Here is a 14,629-nt window from a genome sequence, read left to right on the forward strand (position 1 = left end):
GTCTGGTCCAACCGCGTTAGTTGCATCCAGTGTTGTCAACTGTTTCATTACCTCCTCTGCTGTCACCTCTATATCTGATAGTCTTTCATCTACGGTAATCTCTTCAAACACTGGAAGATGGGAACAGTGTGTGTGTGTGTGTGTGTGTGTGTGTGTGTGTGTGTGTGTGTGTGTGTGTGTGTGTGTGTGTGTGTGTACTCACCTAATTGTGCTTGCGGGGGTTGAGCTCTGGCTCTTTGGTCCCGCCTCTCAACTGTCAATCAACAGGTGTACAGATTCCTGAGCCTACTGGGCTCTATCATATCTACATTTGAAACTGTGCATGGAGTCAGCCTGTGTGTTTGTGTATGTGTGTGTATCCACATGTGCACATTGAGAAGCATTTATTATCAAAGTAAATAAATAAAATATAATAATTAGTATATAGCAAAAGATAAATATATATGTATATAAGTGAAAATGTAAATATTCGTTTGTTCAAAATCGCTAATCTCCGAAAGTTCTTCACCGATTGCTTTGAAATTTTCACACAACGTTCTATTCGCATCCGAGCGGGTTTTTATATGTATACTATATAGATGTCATGTCTATGACGGGAAGAAACGTTTTTCTTTTATTAACTGTGTTTTTCAAGTGTTTTTCATGTGTGGAAAATCTTCGAAACCTCACTACCGATTGCTTTGAAATGTTGACACAACGTTGCATTCGAATAAGCGCGTGTTTTTATATACTTACTATATAACCTGCGACAGGACAATATCATTTTTTTTTAAATAGCGCCATATGTTGGACGTATGACCAACACTCACATTCTTCACGTTCTTCTGAAAGTTCTGCACAGATTGCTTTGAAATTTGGACACAATGTTCCATTCGTATACGCACGTGTTTTTATATATATACTATATGGATGCCCCACCTGTGACAGGTAAAAATATGTTTGTTTGTTTTTAAAACAGCGCAATCTGTTGCACGTAATAGCAGCACATGCTATACTAAATATGTTATGATTTCATTTCAATGTTTCTGATTGCATTGATAAATTAAATTTTCTTAGATTTCGATTTATTTATATTTTGATTTCATTATTTTGTGTGACATTGCATTGGAATTGAGCTGTGTTGTTTACCATACTGCTAATTTCGTAAGTATAAGTATAGATGCCACACACTTGTGACAGGTAGGTACATGATTTATTTGAAAAATAGCGCCATCTGTTGCATGTAAAAGCAACACTCGCTACATTAAATATGTTACAATTCCATTTCATTGTTCCCGATTTCATTGATTAATTGAATTTTCAAAGATTTTTATTTATTTTAATTTTGATTTAATTATTTTGTGTGACATTGCGGTGGAAGCTAGGTTAGGTTAGGTTAGGTAGGTTAGGTAGACGAAAAACAATTAATTCATGAAAACTTGGCTTATTAGGCAAACCGGGCCTTGCATAGTAAGCTAAGAAGTGCGTTCTGGCTACTAGGTACGACATATATATATATATATATATATATATATATATATATATATATATATATATATATATATATATATATATATATATATATATATCCAGGCAGGACTACAGAAAAATCGGTTTGGACATCCCCGTCTTCGCAATGGCCATCAAAATAGGAAAAACAGGACCCCCCCCCCCCTCACACACACACACAATCCTCAGCAGTTTTGCAAGACTTCTCCGAGCACCGCTAATTGGGTGTGCGTGTCGACAGCTGGGAGCATTGTCCCACCAAATGACTGGACGAGAGGCATGGTAATTGTCCCCTTCACTGCCGGGGCTGTGATCCAGCAGTGCCAGGCTCTGTGTGTTTACCTCGCCTCCTCCTTCTCCGCAACTCCTGTTCGCCTTTGTTTTTTATGTTTTATTTTTCACTATTTTGTTGTGTCTTTTCTCCGTTTGTTTTTTGCTTGCGTGTGTGTGTGTGTGTGTGTGTGTGTGTGTGTGTGTGTGTGTGTGTGTGTGTGTGTGTGTGTGTGTGTGTGTGTGTGTGTGTGTGTGTGTGTGTGTGTGTGTGTGTGTGTGTCTGTGTGTGTGTGTGTGTGTCTGTGTGTGTGTGTGTGTGTGTCTGTGTGTGTGTGTGTGTGTGTGTCTGTGTGTGTGTGTGTGTGTCTGTGTGTGTGTGTGTGTGTGTGTGTGTGTGTGTGTGTGTGTGTGTGTGTGTGTGTGTGTGTGTGTGTGTGTGTGTGTGTGTGTGTGTGTGTGTGTGTGTGTGTGTGTGTGTGTGTGTGTGTGTGTGTCTGTGTGTGTGTGTGTGTGTGTGTGTGTGTGTGTGTGTGTGTGTGTGTGTGTGTGTGTGTGTGTCTGTGTGTGTGTGTGTGTGTCTGTGTGTGTGTGTGTGTGTCTGTGTGTGTGTGTGTGTGTGTGTGTGTGTGTGTGTGTGTGTGTGTGTGTGTGTGTGTGTGTGTGTGTGTGTGTGTCTGTGTGTGTGTGTGTGTGTCTGTGTGTGTGTGTGTGTGTCTGTGTGTGTGTGTGTGTGTGTGTGTGTGTGTGTGTGTGTGTGTGTGTGTGTGTGTGTGTGTGTGTGTGTGTGTGTGTGTGTGTGTGTGTACTCACCTAGTTGTACTCACCTAGTTGTGTCTGCAGGATCGAGCATTGACTCTTGGATCCCGCCTTTCGAGCATCGGTTGTTTACAGCAATGACTCCTGTCCTATTTCCCTATCATACCTGGTTTTAAAATTATGAATAGTATTTGCTTCCACAACCTGTTCCTGAAGTGCATTCCATTTCCCCACTACTCTCACGCTAAAAGAAAACTTCCTAACATCTCTGTGACTCATCTGAGTTTCAAGCTTCCATCCATGTCCTCTCGTTCTGTTACTATTCCGTGTGAACATTTCGTCTATGTCCACTCTGTCAATTCCTCTGAGTATCTTATACGTTCCTATCATGTCCCCCCTCTCCCTTCTTCTTTCTAGTGTCGTAAGGCACAATTCCCTCAGGCGCTCTTCATACCCCATCCCTCGTAGCTCTGGGACGAGTCTCGTTGCAAACCTCTGAACCTTTTCCAGTTTCATTATATGTTTCTTCAGATGGGGACTCCATGATGAGGCGGCATACTCTAAGACTGGCCTTACGTAGGCAGTGTAAAGCGCCCTAAATGCCTCCTTACTTAGGTTTCTGAATGATGTTCTAACTTTTGCCAGTGTAGAGTACGCTGCTGTCGTTATCCTATTAATATGTGCCTCAGGAGATAGATTAGGTGTTACGTCCACCCCCAGGTCTCTTTCACGCGTCGTTACAGGTAGGCTGTTCCCCTTCATTGTGTACTGTCCCTTTGGTCTCCTATCTCCTAGTCCCATTTCCATAACTTTACATTTGCTCGTGTTGAATTCTAGTAGCCATTTCTCTGACCATCTCTGCAATCTGTTCAGGTCCTCTTGGAGGATCCTGCAATCCTCATCTGTCACAACTCTTCTCATCAACTTTGCATCATCCGCAAACATCGACATGTAGGACTCTACGCCTGTAAACATGTCGTTAACATATACAAGAAATAGAATTGGTCCCAGCACCGATCCTTGTGGTACTCCACTTGTTACTGTTCGCCAGTCCGACTTCTCGCCCCTTACCGTAACTCTTTGGCTCCTTCCTGTTAGGTAGTTCCTTATCCATTCTAGGACCTTTCCCCCCACCCCCGCCTGCCTCTCGAGCTTGAACAGCAGTCTCATGTGCGGTACTGTATCAAAGGCTTTTTGGCAGTCCAGAAATATGCAGTCTGCCCAACCATCTCTGTCCTGTCTTATCCTCGTTATTTTATCATAGAATTCCAGAAGGTTTGTTAGGCACGATTTCCCTGTCCAGAACCCATGTTGATGTTTGTTCACAAACCTAATGTTCTCCAGGTGTGCAACCAGTCGCAGCCTAATTATTCTTTCCAGTATTTTACAGGGGATGCTTGTCAGTGATACAGGTCTGTAGTTAAGTGCCTCCTCCCTATCTCCTTTCTTGAAGATCGGCACGACATTTGCCTTCTTCCAGCAACTGGGCAATTCTCCTGACATAAGTGACTCATTAAAGATCATTGCCAGAGGCACGCTGAGGGCCTGTGCTGCTTCTTTTAGTATCCACGGTGATACTTTGTCTGGTCCAACTGCTTTAGTTGCATCTAGAGTTGTCAACTGTTTCATTACCTCCTCTGCTGTCACCTCTATATCTGATAGTCTTTCATCTAGGGTAACCCCTTCCAACAATGGGAGCTGCTCAGGCTCGGTAGTGAACACTCCATGGAAACTGGCATTCAGTGCCTCGCAGATTTCCTTGTCACTTTCAGTATATGCCCCCTCTGTCTTCCTTAGTCTTGTCACTTGGTCGTTCACCGACATTTTTCTTCTTATATGACTGTGTAGTAACTTGGGTTGTTTTTTCGCTTTGATTGCAATATCGTTCTCATAGTCCCTTTCCGATGTTCGTCTTATGTTAATGTAATCGTTCCTAGCTCTGTTGTATCTGCTTCTGTTGTCCTCTGTTCTTTGTCTTCTGTACTTCCTCCACTCCCGTCTGCTGGCCATTTTTGCTTCCTGACACTGTCTATTAAACCATGGGTTATTATATTCCTTCTTATTTTTTCCCTTTACCGTTGGTATAAATCTCTCTTCGGCCTCCTGGCATTTCTGTATGACTAGGTCCATCATATCTTGGACTGTTTTTCCTCTAATTTCTTCCTCCCACTGCACTTCACCCAGATAGTCCCTTATCCTCATATAGTCCCCTTTCCTGTAGTCAGCTCTCCTTTCCCAGATCTCTTGTCCCATGGTCATAAGTTTGAATTCCATCATGTAGTCAAAGACTAGGACACAATGGTCACTGGCCCCTAGAGGTATTTCATGCTCTAAATTCTCGATATCTTCTACGTTCTGGGTGAAAATCAGGTCTAATAGGCTCGGTGCATCTCCTCCTCTTTCCCTTGTGTCTTCCTTCACATGTTGTGTCAGGAAATTCCTGTCTATAACATCTACTAATTTTGCTCCCCACGTTTCGTCCCCTCCATGGGGATTCCTTGATTCCCAATTTATCTCTCCATGATTTAGGTCCCCCATGATCAGCAGCTTCGCTCTCATTCTGTGGGCTAGTGTTGCTGCCTTCTGCAGTTCATCTATACATGCTTTGTTGTTGTCATCATACTCCTGCCTGGGTCTTCTACTGTTTGGTGGGGGATTGTAGATTACCAGGATCACAATCTTCCTCCCATCTACTGTCAGAGTTCCATGTATGAAGCTTGTGCACTCATTGGTAACTCGATTTCCCAGGTCTTCAAACTTCCATTTCCGCTTTATTAGGAGTGCTACTCCCCCTCCCTGTCTCTGTGTCCTCTCTTTTCGTATCACCTGGTACCCTTCAGGAAAGATTGCATCTGAGATCATGTCATTAATTTTAGTTTCCACAATTGCAACTATGTCAGGATCTGCTTCACTCACTCTTTCTTTTATCTCTTCTGCTTTATTAGATACCCCATCAGCATTGGTGTACCAAACCTTGAGATTCTTCATGGAAACTCTTGTACCAGAGTTCTCCCTTTCTCTGGGGGTCTGGGGGGATCTGGGGGATGTCTGGGGGGTGACTGGGGGCAGAGGGGATCTGGGGGATCTGGGGGGTGTCTGGGGGATGACTGGGGGCGGGGAGGGTCCGGGGGATGTCCGGGGGGATCCGGGGGGTGTCTGGGGGGGTCCGGGGGGTGTATGGGGGGTGAAAGAGTTCAGGAGGGGGGTGTTCAGAAAGAGTGCTTGGGGGGCTACTGGGGGCTGGGCTTCTAGGAAGGTAGGTAGGAGGGTCTGGGGTAGGGCCTGGGTAGGTAGGTCTGGAGTAGGAAGGGCATACTGGGTCTGAAGATTGGGGAGGGCATAGAGGGGTTGGGAGATAGCGTAAGGTTGGGAGACAGATAGAGGTTGAGAGGTTGGGAGGGGGAAGGATAGAGGGGGTGGGGGGGACCTCCCACCTCCCTCGCAAGGGTGGGGGGTCACATGGAAGGAGAGGGGATGAGGAGGGGTGAGGGCTGGGTAGGCTTTGGGTGTTGAGAGGATGAGGTCTGGGTGGGTTCTTGGGGTTGAGGGGATGAGGTCTGGATGGGTTTTGGGGGTTGAGGGGATGAGAGCTGGGTGGGTTTTGGGGGTTGAGGGGATGAGGGCTGGACGGGTTTTGGGGGCTGAGGTGATGAGGGGGTCCTTGGAATGTGGGATGAATTTGACTCCAGTGGGGTCAGAGGGGTCAAGGGATGTGCTGGGGAGATAAGCAGGGGCGGCTGATTTGGGAAAGGGGTGACCTGAGAAGCACGTGTGAGCTGGTTAGCATGGGGTGGTTTAGCACTGGGGTGTGTAGCTGCGCTCAAATGGGAAGAGTCGTACTGTTGTTTGCTTGCTCTGTGGGCAATCTGTTCCTCCTTCGTCATGAATTTGTCAATAAATACGTTGTAGTAATTTTCGCTACCTCTGAGTAGGTGTTTGTGATGCAGTATGTAATCCACTGCCTCTTCGTTAGTGAACTGTACCAGGACAGGTCGTTTCCTGTTACAGTTGTATGGTCCAATGCGTCGGTGGACTTGCACCTCATTCCCTGCCATCTGGGCTCTCATGTCTCTCAAGATCCCCTGTAGTTCCAAATCCTCAATCTCCATCCTTTCCTGCCTCGATGGTGCCCTGGCTTCAAGTAATCCATGGATTATGATTGTCCTCTTTCTCAGTTCATGGTCATGCTGGTGGCCCTCTCCCTGGCTGACCCCCACCCCTCCTACACCCGCTACTCCACCTACTACTACTCCCCCTTCCCCTGCCAAGCTTCCCTTATTCCTGCCAAATTCATTAGTAAGCCTAGATATTTCTCCTTGCCATTCTACCCTGCTCTTCCTGATTTCCTCTTGAATATAATCCATAAACTCTTGTTTGAGTCTTTGAACCTCGCCCTGTATCTTATTAAAGACTTCACTTTTAATCCCCTGGATTAGATCACCTATCCAAACATCCCTCTTCTCTACAAATTTCCCAATCATCTTCTCCACAAACCTATCTTCTTCCTCAATCATAATACTGTTGGACCTAGACACCCTTCCTGACCTAGTCATTGCTATACTGCAACCTTACCCACAGGGGTTCCAAGTATCTTACCGTCCTGCTAACACAATAGGTGAGTGAATCTCCAAGCGTCGTCCCGCGTGGTGGTAGAAGGTTGCTGCCGGGGTGAGGTCACGCGGTCAGAGGTCGGTGAGGTCTGCTCCCACACTGCCACAATTACTTCCTCAACTATTTTGAATTACGCTATTTAAACTGTTTTTCTTCACTACCTTATGGCTCTGGCCAAAACTCAAGGTTTTTTCATTCACTTGTACACACTTTTTCACTTCGAAGTTGCCTGATTACCCCTCCCACTCAACTAGTGAGACAGGAGCTCCCAACCCACGTCCACCCAACACGATGGTCACAAGACAAGTGACAAGACACAAGACAAGTCACAAGACAAGTCACAAGACAAGTGTGTGTATGTGTGTGTGTGTATGTGTGTGTGTGTGTGTGTGTGTGTGTGTGTGTGTGTGTGTGTGTGTGTGTGTGTGTGTGTGTGTGTGTGTGTGTATGTGTGTGTGTGTGTGTGTGTGTGTGTGTGTGTGTGTGTGTGTGTGTGTGTGTGTGTGTGTGTGTGTGTGTGTGTGTGTGTGTGTGTGTGTGTGTGTTCGTGTGTGTGTGTGTGTGTATGTGTGTGTGTGTGTGTGTGTGTGTCTGTGTGTGTGTGTGTGTGTATGTGTGTGTGTGTGTGTGTGTGTGTGTGTGTGTGTGTGTGTGTGTGTGTGTGTGTGTGTGTGTGTGTGTGTGTGTGTGTGTGTGTGTGTGTGTGTGTGTGTGTGTGTGTGTGTGTGTGTGTGTGTGTGTGTGTGTGTGTGTGTGTGTGTGTGTGTCTGTGTCTGTGTGTGTGTGTGTATGTATGTGTGTGTGTGCGTGTGTGTGTGTGTGTGTGTGTACTCACCTAGCTGTACTCACCTAGTTGTGTTTGCGGGGGTTGAGCTCTGGCTCTTTGGTCCCGTCTCTCAACCGTCAATCAACAGGTGTACAGATTCCTGAGCCTATCGGGCTCTATCATATCTACACTTGAAACTGTGTATGGAGTCAGCCTCCACCACATCACTTCCTAATGCATTCCATTTGTCAACCACTCTGACACTAAAAAAAGTTATTTCTAATATCTCTGTGGCTCATTTGGGCACTCAGTTTCCACCTGTGTCCCCTTGTGCGTGTGCCCCTTGTGTTAATTAGCCTGTCTTTATCCACCCTATCAATTCCCTTGAGATTCTTGAATGTGGTGATCATGTCCCCCTTAACTCTTGTGTGTGTGTGTGTGTGTGTGTGTGTGTGTGTGTGTGTGTGTGTGTGTGTGTGTGTGTGTGTGTGTGTGTGTGTGTGTGTGTGTGTGTGTGTGTGTGTGTGCGTGTGTGTGTGTGTGTGTGTGTGTGTGTGTGTGTGTGTGTGTGTGTGTGTGTGTGTGTGTGTGTGTGTGCGTGTGTGTGTACTCACCTAGTTGTGTTTGCCTGCGGGAGGGGGGGGGAGGGGGTTGAGTTTTATTGCCTCTTTGCTTCCTCTCCTCTCGACTGTCACTCAACCCGATGAGTGACAGACAAACACAGTCAACTGTGAGTTTGAGCTTCTGTGTCGGTGTGTGTTTGTGTGTGACGGTGTTTACTTTTTTGTGTGTTCTTGTGCGTCTTTGTCTATGCTTCTGTGTTTGTGTGAGTTTGTTTTTGTTTTATGTATCTGTTTGTCTGTTTGATGCTCTGTTTTTGCCTATTTAACTCGCTTTATTTGTCCCCATGTGTATCTGTGACTGTATATCTGTGACTGTATCTGTGACTGTATCTGTGACTGTGTATCTGTGACTGTGTATCTGTAACTGTGTATGTTACGGTATCGAGACCATTGCTGGGGTGATGAGTGGCGATTTTGGCGCCATCTATGCACTTGCACTCCAATTTCTATGTATTAGAGGAGACGCAGACAACGCCATCTGTTGGCGGTGGTGTGGCGTCGGTGAAAGGCTCCTGTTTCATGCCTGAGTTAGGAGGAGAGGTCGATGATGATGACATCTTTCGGGTGGCGTAACGATATCAACGCCATCTAGGATGTAAATACAATTATAATTTCAGTTCCCCGGTGGAAGAGGTGTTATCCTAAGGCCACCCTGTATACTGTCTGTCTAGCTAATGACGTTTTATGTTCACTGACGTGACGTGAGGAGGCGATTGCGCTGAGGAGGGCAGTTCACCTTGGGCAGTCCTGAGCTCTTGACTTGCTTCTGTGAGAGGACAAAGTGGCCGCCGTCGGTAGTAGCAGTGTGTTAGCAAATGGATTTATGTAGTGTTGTAAGGACCGGCGTACGCGGGATTTGGTCAAGAAGAATTATGAGACGACAGTAGTGCATCTGTTGAGATGTGCTGCTAGTGTGTTGCTAGAGACTTGTGCCAGGGTGTTAACTACCCCTCTACGTGATTATTTGAGACCTCTGTCACCATGTTGCTGAAACTCTCTGCTAGTGTGTTTCTGGAGAGCAGATTTGGGATATTGATACAGAGTGCAGACTGACCCATATTGAGGAAAGTGAACATACAAGGTGAAGGTAATATACATATTTTTAAACCTAGAAGGGGTACCACCTCTGGTGCAAGTGTAGGGACCCATAGCCTCGGAGAAGAAAATAATGAGTACTCAGAGAAGACCTTGTGGATCCTCACTGAACACTTTGATATGTTCTTCTCCTACCACCCCTATTCTTTTGGTAAGTGTGTATATTTATCTAACTTTATTTGAAAATGTCATTACACAAAAAAAGTTACAATATTGATTACATGCAGGGTACAAGGCTGCTTGTCACAAGTTGAACAGCTCCTCCAGCTCCTCAGATGGCGGGCAGGAACCATGGATGCAGTGAGCATTTCCTCTCTGGATTGCCACACTAAGGCGCTGAAAAAGAAAACTGGCAGATCTAGGGTCTCTAGTTGTTTCGATTAACTTAGACCCCAACTCCTTCAAAAAGCTAGCAACGCTTTTACCCCAGGCACCAAGTGTCTCTGAGGCAATGGGGACAAAATTGTAGTGGTGCTCAAGGTCTCTGTATTTACGTGACTTGGCTGCTTCCCGGTGATTGGCAGCTCCTCCTGCTTGTGTAGCATTGAAGTCAACATAGGTATTGGCTAAAGTTGAAACGCAAGTGTAGTCCCACACCAACTGTCTACCATTCTTCCAGGGGTTCACCGTGATTCCATCTGGGCGACCGACAGGCTCATCAGAGTTGCGGGACATTAGGTAACGGGGCTCTCTCTCTGCTGGACAACCGGCTGTGGTAAGGCTTCTCTTAATAATGTCATTGACCTCGCCGTGTCTTGCATGCCATCCTCCTGTCCTTTGGCAGAGAAGGCCATGCCGTCCGTATCTGTCGGCCTCTGCCTCGCCTCAAATACACCTGTATTCGGTGTGGATTGGGGCAGCGAGGCGGAGAGCCACGGCAATTCGGAGGGCCTGCGGTGAGAGACGGGTGCCGGTTGCTGACATTGGGGTTATATATATATATATATATATATATATATATATATATATATATATATATATATATATATATATATATATATATATATATATATATGTATATATATATATATATATGTATATATATATATATATATATATATATATATATATATATATATATATATATATATATATATATATATATGGGTGAAGGTGTAATTAGGTATTGTTTATCCCTCCATATACTTTGTACTACTACTTGCCACAGCCAGGTCTTGAGAACTTACCATCGACTTAGGGGTAGGATCAAGAAGAAGAGGGTATAAGACACGTTAACAGAAAGAACCCGGTTACTGGCACATCGTAGCCGTAACAATGTATATGTGACTGTGTATCTGTGACTGTGTATCTGTGACTGTGTATCTGTGACTGTGTATCTGTGACTGTGTATCTGTGACTGTGTATCTGTGACTGTATATATGTGACTGTGTATCTGTGACTGTGTATCTGTGACTGTGTATCTGTGACTGTGTATCTGTGACTGTGTATCTGTGACTGTGTATATGTGACTGTGTATCTGTGACTGTGTATCTGTGACTGTGTATCTGTGACTGTGTATATGTGACTGTGTATCTGTGACTGTGTATCTGTGACTGTGTATCTGTGACTGTGTATCTGTGACTGTGTATCTGTGACTGTGTATCTGTGACTGTGTATCTGTGACTGTGTATCTGTGACTGTGTGTATGTGACTGTGTATCTGTGACTGTGTATCTGTGACTGTGTATCTGTGACTGTGTATATGTGACTGTGTATCTGTGACTGTGTATCTGTGACTGTGTATATGTGACTGTGTATCTGGATGTGCGCCTAGGTGTCCGTCAGTGTCATTGCGATCCCTGTCGATATCTCTAAATATCTCCGGATATCTCTACATTTCTCTAAATATCTCCGGATATCTCTACATTTCTCAAAATATCTCCGGATATCTCTACATTTCTCTAAATATCTCCGGATATCTCTACATTTCTCTAAATATCTCCGGATATTTCTACATTTCTCTAAATATCTCCGGATATCTCTACATTTCTCTAAATATCTCCGGATATCTCTACATTTCTCAAAATATCTCCGGATATCTCTACATTTCTCTAAATATCTCCGGATATCTCTACATTTCTCTAAATATCTCCGGATATCTCTACATTTCTCTAAATATCTCCGGATATCTCTACATTTCTCTAAATATCTCCGGATATGTCTATTTCTCTAAATCTCGAAATCTATACGTATTAAACCTGCTGTATATTTATACAAAAAATTCTACTATTACCTGAAGGACACATATAGAATATGTAAGATAAGACATATATGAGAACGCTACGTACATGTGTGTAGAAAGACTTACATATGCAACCATGTCCCCCCCCCCCCCCAAACGGGGGAAGATCTCAGCCTCTCGCAACATATCAACACAAAAGGGTCATCCGACATCGGTTTTCCATTTTTATCCAGAAAAGTCGCGTCATTTGCATGAGCTATTTTATATTTCCATTCAATTTTATCCGTCGGAGTGAAGTTGTATGGTTATGGAGGCCATTTTCCCACTGATGATTCTTTTTTATCGAGGTCTGCTTCTCCCTCCTTCTCCTTCTCTCTCTCTCTCTCTCTTCTGCTCTCTGCTGTTGCTCTCTTCCTGTTTCTCTTCTTCACTTTCAGTTGCTCTCTCAACCCTCTGCTCTCCGTTCTTTATTCTCCTGTTTGGTCTGTGTCTTCAGGACAGGTGTTTGTCTGCTTATATGAGTCTGAGTTGTCTGCTGGGTCGACTGGAGGTAAACTTGTGGGGCGTCTGCTTTTTAACGTTGTTAATTAGTCCTTGGCCTACTTGCTGTGTTTATTGAGCACATTGAGCTGCGTGCATGTGTGTGTGTGGTTGTCTGATTTTCTTTGTTGTGTGTGTTTGTTGTGTTTGTCCGGCTGTGTGTCTGCATGTGTGGGTTTGTTGCTATTATCTAGCTGGCTTTGTCTGGCTGCTAGGATATCTGGCTATTATTTTACCTGGTATTATATGTGTCTCTCTATCTCTCTCTCTGTCTCTCTCTCTCTCTCTCTCTCTCTCTCTCTCTCTCTCTCTGTCTCTGTCTCTGTCTCTGTCTCTGTCTCTGTCTCTCTCTCTCTCTGTCTCTGTCTCTCTCTCTCTCTCTCTCTCTCTCTCTCTCTCTCTCTCTCTCTCTCTCTCTCTCTCTCTCCCTGAAGCACTACTCCACTAATGTAACACTCGCCAGGTTGTCCTCAAGGGAGTGGACTGTGTCAGGGGCCAAGGAAGAACTCTTTTATCCAAAGCAAACTTTTAGGAGTGATGATGCCCCTTGGTGGGACCCCCTCCCCCCCTCCCGGGCTCCTCCCTCACACCACACGCAACAATGCACTCAAATCCCAAACGCCGCACGCAACTATGCTCTCAAACCCCTGCAACCCATACTCCGAATTGACAGTACGGTTTAATACTATGTGTAATAAGTACATTTTCTTACGGTCATACATAGTACATAATTGCACTTATGAGGCTGTTACATTTACCTCCCCATTTATTCTCCTAGTTTTCTGTTAAGACACTTAAAATTTTAGGATGAAGTTTTCAAGTTCAATTCGCTATACGCAAGTTTTAAATATCAGGAATTTCTTTTTCAGGTTTATTAAATAATAGAGATTTTATACAAAATTTGAAAATATCCTGAGTTACTCTACAATTTATTGAAATAGTTTAGTTTTGTTTCGTTTCATGAAACTGTAATATCAATATAGCTATATGTTAAGCATAATTGTAATTAAGAAGCAATAAAATGCTTATCTTTAAACACTAAGAAGGTTAGGTTAGGTCGTGGTTCTCTATTCAGCTTTTCAGGTAAACTCAAATATTCAAAATATATTTGACAGTACGGTTTAATATTAAGTGAAAATAAGTACAATTCCTGACTGCTATGAATAGTACATAATTGTACTTACTTGTGCTGTTACATTTACTTCACCATTTTTGGAGGACGAGCTGAACCCCCTCGCACCGCACGCAACAATGCTCTCAAGCCCCCCACACCACACGCAACAATGCTCTCAAACCCCACACACCACACGCAACAATGGTCTCTAACCCCACACACCACACGCAACAATGGTCTCAAGCCCCCCACACCACACGCAACAATGCTCTCAAGCCCCCCACACCACACGCAACAATGCTCTCAAACCCCACACACCACACGCAACAATGCTCTCAAACCCCACACACCACACGCAACAATGGTCTCAAGCCCCCCCCACACCACACGCAACAATGCTCTCAAACCCCACACACCACACGCAACAATGCTCTCAAGCCCCACACACCGCACGCAACAATGCTCTCAAGCCCCCCACACCACACGCAACAATGGTCTCAAACTCCTCACACCGCACGCACCAATGGTCTCAAACCCCACACACCACACGCAACAATGGTCTCTAACCCCTCACACCGCACGCAACAATGGTCTCTAACCCCTCACACCGCACGCAACAATGGTCTCTAACCCCACACACCACACGCAACAATGGTCTCTAACCCCTCACACCGCACGCAACAATGGTCTCTAACCCCTCACACCGCACGCAACAATGGTCTCTAACCCCTCACACCGCACGCAACAATGCTCTCAAGCCCCCCACACCACACGCAACAATGCTCTCAAGCCCCCCACACCACACGCAACAATGCTCTCAAGCCCCCCACACCACACGCAACAATGCTCTCAAACCCCACACACCACACGCAACAATGGTCTCAAGCCCCCCACACCACACGCAACAATGCTCTCAAACCCCACACACCACACGCAACAATGCTCTCAAGCCCCCCACACCACACGCAACAATGGTCTCAAGCCCCCCACACCACACGCAACAATGCTCTCAAGCCCCCCACACCACACGCAACAATGCTCTCAAACCCCACACACCACACGCAACAATGGTCTCAAGCCCCCCACACCACACGCAACAATGCTCTCAAACCCCACACACCACACGCAACAATGCTCTCAAGCCCCCTACACCACACGCAACAATGGTCTCTAACCCCACAC

Source organism: Procambarus clarkii, chromosome 49 (genome assembly GCF_040958095.1).
Source record: "Procambarus clarkii isolate CNS0578487 chromosome 49, FALCON_Pclarkii_2.0, whole genome shotgun sequence".
NCBI classification, from domain to species: Eukaryota; Metazoa; Arthropoda; class Malacostraca; order Decapoda; family Cambaridae; genus Procambarus; species Procambarus clarkii.